The sequence below is a fragment of the Hyperolius riggenbachi genome, chromosome 2, assembly GCF_040937935.1.
Source record: "Hyperolius riggenbachi isolate aHypRig1 chromosome 2, aHypRig1.pri, whole genome shotgun sequence".
Classification (NCBI taxonomy): domain Eukaryota; kingdom Metazoa; phylum Chordata; class Amphibia; order Anura; family Hyperoliidae; genus Hyperolius; species Hyperolius riggenbachi.
In genome coordinates, this window is record NC_090647.1 from 109,261,031 (window position 1) to 109,267,030 (window position 6,000).

Sequence of the window (6,000 nt, forward strand, 5' to 3'; positions counted from 1 at the left end):
AGACTCTGAACAAATATGCAGATCAGAGGTTTCTGACAAAAATCTGACAATATTTGGACACTACTGCAGCCAAAGAGATCAGCAGGACTGCCAGGCAACTGGTATTGTTTAAAAGAAAGTAAGTCTGGCAGCCTCCATATATCCCTCTCACTTCAGGTTCCCTTTAAAGCAAGTGAGGTATGGTCTAGTTTTCGTTATAGAGCAGATCAGCTGATATCAAATCAACGAGAGTTGATTCGACTAAAACCTTTAATGACTAACTGTACATAGTTGTCTTGCAAGCTTTTCATTTTCTTCTTCAGGTAGAGCTGGTATAGTTCTGATCGAGTTCTCCATCATGCCTGAAAGAGAAACCTAGTTTCTAAAGCTTGCAAGAAAACTATAACACTAGCACATTTTCATAGCCTAGCGTAATCCTTTTTTACCACAGGGTAACACTAAAGCAATGACAGTCTGTGGGACATTTCTGATGCAATTTGCCGGAAGTATCCGTTTTGACGCAAAAGCATTAGAGCGTTATAAGGCAACATCCCTGGTGACGAGCAGTGACCGGAAGTTGTCTGAAATGTTTTGTGGTGTGTTTGTGCGGTACCAAGTCTTATCAATACAATTGCTTGCAATGCGCATTTTAGCCACAGGACATGAGCGCTAGAGAGCCTAATTAAGATTTGAATCACTGCCAAGAATTACATGAAGGCTCATTACCACGCATTAGTGCAGGTAAATACAAAGCCTCTTTTTAGCAGTGCAATTGTCCGATCGCACCGCAACTGAAACACTAGTTGCTGGTGTGAAACCGCCCTAAAGATCCTGCCCAAATAAGCTCTTGTTGGTTTGTTGTCGGCAGAACTACTGCCTATGTGACCATGTCCTTTTATGCTGCCAGGCAGACATAGCCAGTTACCAAACGATGAGGAGATTGGCCCTTTCAGCCGAAGCAGGAAATTTGGACAGCCGTTGTCGGCAGAAACCTGAACGCAGACATAGGTGCTATTATAAGTTGCGGCTATAGTGTGAAATTTGGGCGCCCAAAAGGGGTTGGTTAAGGTTAATCGTGGGAGAGGGACGGTTAGGGTTAGGCATCTGTAATGTATTATTTACTGATATTTTACTACAATAATTTACACTTTAAAAACATAGAATATTGGTAAATTTTACCAAGTTTCTACTAGCCGAAATTGGGCACCCACAGTTCCTTGCACCCCTTTATCATGAACGCCTTTCAGCTGCTACATTTTGCAGTTTCAAGAGAACACTTGCACTTTGTTTTAAAGCAGAACTGATGAAAACTTAATGTTAATAAACAGAAAGTGCTCCCATGTAGCACAGTGCCTGTACCTACATTGTGCCTCAGCCTGCCTGAGAGGAAAATTGGGCTGATGTGGTTTTTTTGTTTGTTCCTTTTTTTTTTTTTTTTTTAAACCAAGTTACCCGTTCTGATCTTTTGGCTTCAGTGGTGTCTTTTCTATGCACGTTGTACAGGAATGCAGCTGGTGAAGTGAGACTTGAGTCTTAACACCTGATATGCATACTTGTTTTTGGGTCAACATTTTAGAGACTGGATCAGCCAGATAAAATGCGCTTTTTAAAAAGTAATAAAATACGACTGTGACTCCTACTTAGAATAAATTGTTGAATGCAAAATAAATCTGGCTATAAACTTTAAAATACACCTGTCATTAGTTTAATCCTTTGAAACTAGTTATGGGTTTTTTAAAAGCCCGGTTCCAAGGGAAATAATTTTGGGCACTATAAGGGGTAAAACTTCATTTAGGTTCTAAGTTGCTGTGCCTCCCCATCTTTGAGACTTTCTGATCAGCGAAAAAGTGTAAGGGTACTTTCACACTGTACCCGTTGCAACAGACAATATAATCGCAATGCAACTATACTGTAATGGTTCATTTACACGTCTGTGGTGCAGGGCGGAAGATTCCAGTGGAATAACGCACAGCTTACTGAGCAGTTACTGGGCAATGTGTGTGATTACAGTTGCTGTGATGAAAAAGTAGCCGGGTGGGGCGAGATGAGAAAATGTAGTGCCGGTGCTTCTGTTTGCCACTCTGCTTACAGCTTTGGAGGAGGTGAGCCGATGACAGCCGGGTGCTCATCAAAACTAGCCGGGTGGAGCACCTGGCTAAAAGAGCCTGGGGAGAACACTGCTCTGTACTGTATGCAATGCATCACACTCATAGCTCACAGTACCCAAAGATTACAACAGGTAACACATTTTTGGCTGAGTAGGGGAAGACTAAGGGCTTGTTTTTTACTAAGCAGCGCAGGAGCCATGCATCATTGCGGATCTACATTGCACGTGACTCCCCCAGGGGTGGCGCTTGTGATCCCATTCACTATAATGAACAGGATCACAGGCGCAACCGCCTCAAAATGCAGGCAACCATGCACTGTGGTTCAGTGGTGAATCGCAGCGCATGTGTGGAAACATCAGTCAATGCAGTCTATGTACTCCCTGATGTCCCTGCAATCGCATTTCCAGAAGCACGGCTGAAAGCGTGCATATAGTAACGAGCCCTAAAGCTGGTCATATGTTAATTCTCATACACACGCTAGATAAACTGCTGTCTAGAAGGTCATTGTGCCATTCTTTCCTGTCCCTGGGACTATTGGTTTCCATATTAAAGGCAGAATGCTCCATGGACATGCCAGGGACTAGAATTTAGGGAACATCGTTAACAGAGGCAGCAATAAAAGCCCTCAAAATGTTTCTAATTCCTTTCCACCGTGAATAGAAATTCAGTGGAGTAGTAAGCGATCATAGATAATCTAAAAGACAATTGAGAACACTATGCCTGGGTTTGGTGAGATCAGAGAATGATATTTAGACCTTTTTTAATCCCATTTTTTTTATTTGCCTCCTGCTGAAAGAAGGGAAACAAGGGTAGGAGAAACTTCAGAAATGTCCATACACTTATGCTGGGAATACACGGCTCGATTTTGAGCTATTAAGATGGCTCGATAGATCATGTCCGACATGTCTGATCACTGTTCCATTGTTTGGCTGCTCGATTTCTCATTGAAGTGAATTGAAAAAATATAATAAAAAGGAGCGGAAGATAAGAGAATCGATCGGGCACAGAATCAAGCGCCAGAATCGACCCGTGTATTCCCAGCAGTTCTGTTGGTGATGAAAGCCTGTGGACACTATACAGGAAAGCACTGTGTTCCTTACAGACAATTACGTATGTGTGCAGAATGTGTTCTGTTGGTTATTGGCTTTTGTATTGGACAGCAAACCAAAGGTGGCTACGAACTGTCCAATTTTAGTGAAGAATCCTTTGAGCGATCAGATAACTGTGATTGGATTGGGAGAAAGACTCCATTGATGTTCCCAATCGGCTGCAAATGATTCTTAAAGCGATCAGTCAGCAGCAATTTTGTCAATCTCAAAAACTTTATAATAGTTTGTGATGGCAAGAAGTACAGATGGGGTCATTAATGGTGAAATAATCTGTGTTACGACATATTTTCAATCGCATTTACACTGTATCTGATCGCTCAAACTATTCTAAGCTAAACATTTGACCATTAGTGGCCACCTTAAAGGGGAACTGAAGAGAGAGGTATATGGAGGCTGTCATGTTTATTTCCTTTTAGACAATACCAGTTGCCTGGCAGCCCTGCTGATCCTCTGCCTCTAATACTATTAGCCATAGCCCCTGAACAAGCATGCAGCAGATCAGGTGTTTCAGTGGTTCAGACTTATAAGTCTGATCTGACAAGACTAGCTGCATGCTTGTTTCTGGTTTTAATCAGATACTACTGCAGAGAAATAGACCAGCAGGGCCGCCAGGTAACTGGTATTGATTAAAAGGAAATAAACATAACAGCTTCCATATACCTCTCTCTTCAGTTCCCCTTTAAGACAATAGCGTTGGAGCGATCCGTGCCCATGGGGCTGGAGGAAGCCCCAGGTATGTAGAAAAAGGTAAGTATCTCTCGTCTCTGGTACACTTTTTAAATAACTTATGTGAAATAAAAATAAATCTTGTAAAATATCAACAAACTGAAAATACACTTGTCTGTACTACAAAAAACTTAATAGGCTTGATGGTGTCTGAAGTTTGACATACATGATAACTGTTGAATAATTTCTTCATGCTGTGTCCTCCTACCTCTGTTACACCTTTATGACCGCTTGTCCAAGCTAAGCTGTATGCAGACCCCTAATATTTAGTTGAAATCCATCTCATTTGAAAAAAAAAATTCCTGAGAAAAGGTTTCCAGTCCTTTCCAGCCAGTGCTGTGACACAAGTTGCTCAAAAACACAGAGCAACCAGCAGACACAACTGTGGGCTGAATAAGCCAGTAAGTGTTCCCAAATAGCCTCTAAAGTAATAATAATCCTGCATCAGCTCAGAACGCATCTCGCATTTCATTGACCATCCTTAACTACTTTAGCCTTTTGGATGTATCTGCTACATCCAAAAGGCTGCTGCCGCACGCTCCTGCTGCCGATCGCACACCTGCCCAGAGATCAATGAATGGGAAAGCAGTTCCCATTGATCTAATTCCCCGTTAAAAAGACAGACGGCTTCTATTAGAAGACGCGATCTTTCTAAAGAAAAGAAAAAAATCACGCCCTCCCTTCACTTCCTGTAAGCAAGGAAAAAAAATTGACGGAGGCCATCTTGCGGCCAAATAGTTGAACTACATCTACATACATTTTTTTCAAATAAACCCCACAAACAATTACAATTCCCCCCCCCCCCCCCCCCCCCCCCCAAAAAAAAAACAAATACATTTTTTACTAAAAAAAATAATAATAATAAAAAAAAAATTTACCTAAGGGTCTAAACTTTTAGTATGAATGTCAAGGGGGTATATTACTATTATTTTTTAAATTATAAGCATTTAAATAGTAATGGATGCAAAACTGAAAAAAATGCGCCTTTATTTCCCAATACATTGTGATAGGGACATAATTTAAATGGTGTAATAACCGGAACAAATGGGCAAATAAAATACCTGGGTTTTAATTACGGTAGCATGTATTATTTTAACCACTTCCCTACCACGCTATTTTGTGCTGATCGGTGCTGCGTGGGCTCTCCAGCCCGCAGCACCGATCAGCTAGCAGCCAGGCCGATCAGACTTCCCCCCTTTTTTCCCCACTAGGGGGATGTCCTGCTGGGGGGGTCTGATCGCCGCCGGCTGCTTGCGCTTGTGGGGGGGGGCTCTTCAAAGCCCCCCTCCGCAGCGCTTCCTGGCCTCCTTTCCCTCCCTCTCCCTCCCCCTGTGAGCGGCGCAGGACGGATTTCCGTCCTGCGCCTGATGGGATAGGCTTTAGCCTATCAGATGCCGGTGATCCCCGGCCAATCAGAGGCCGGGGATCGCCGATCTCCTCTACGGCGCTGCTGCGCAGCAGCGCCGTATACATGTAAACACCGGGGAAGGTCTTCCCCGTGTGTTTACATTTACCCTGCGAGCCGCCGATCGGCTCGCAGGGTGTTCACGGAGACACCCTCCGTGAGCTGACATGGAACGGCCATGGAATACACTTCAGGATTCAGGGGCGTGTATATACGCTCCGAGAATCCGGAAGTGGTTAAAGCTATACTGGCCGAAAACGGAAAAATGTTTTTTTTTTTTTTCTATTTTTCTTAATATTCCCATTAAAATGCATTTAGGGAAAAAAATTCTTAATTGCTCAATAGTGTCTGCTACTCTTGCAAGTATATTGAGTGTGCTAGGGTCAAAAAATGCATAATTTTCCCGCAAGAAAAGCTTCTTTTGTACCACCCAAAGAAAGCCTAATTTGGTGGCGGAAAAAAACAAGATATAGATCAATTCATTGTGATAAAGTTATTGGTGAATGAATGGGAGGTGAAAACTGCTCGGATGCATAAGGTGAAAAATGACTGAAGGCTAAAGTGGTTAATGACCGGTAGTGGTATATCAGGTCTATGGGTACATTTACTGGCATATTCATCCCACCTCAAGTTGTAGGCTGAGCGATTTGCATCTTATTGACTATCCCTACTG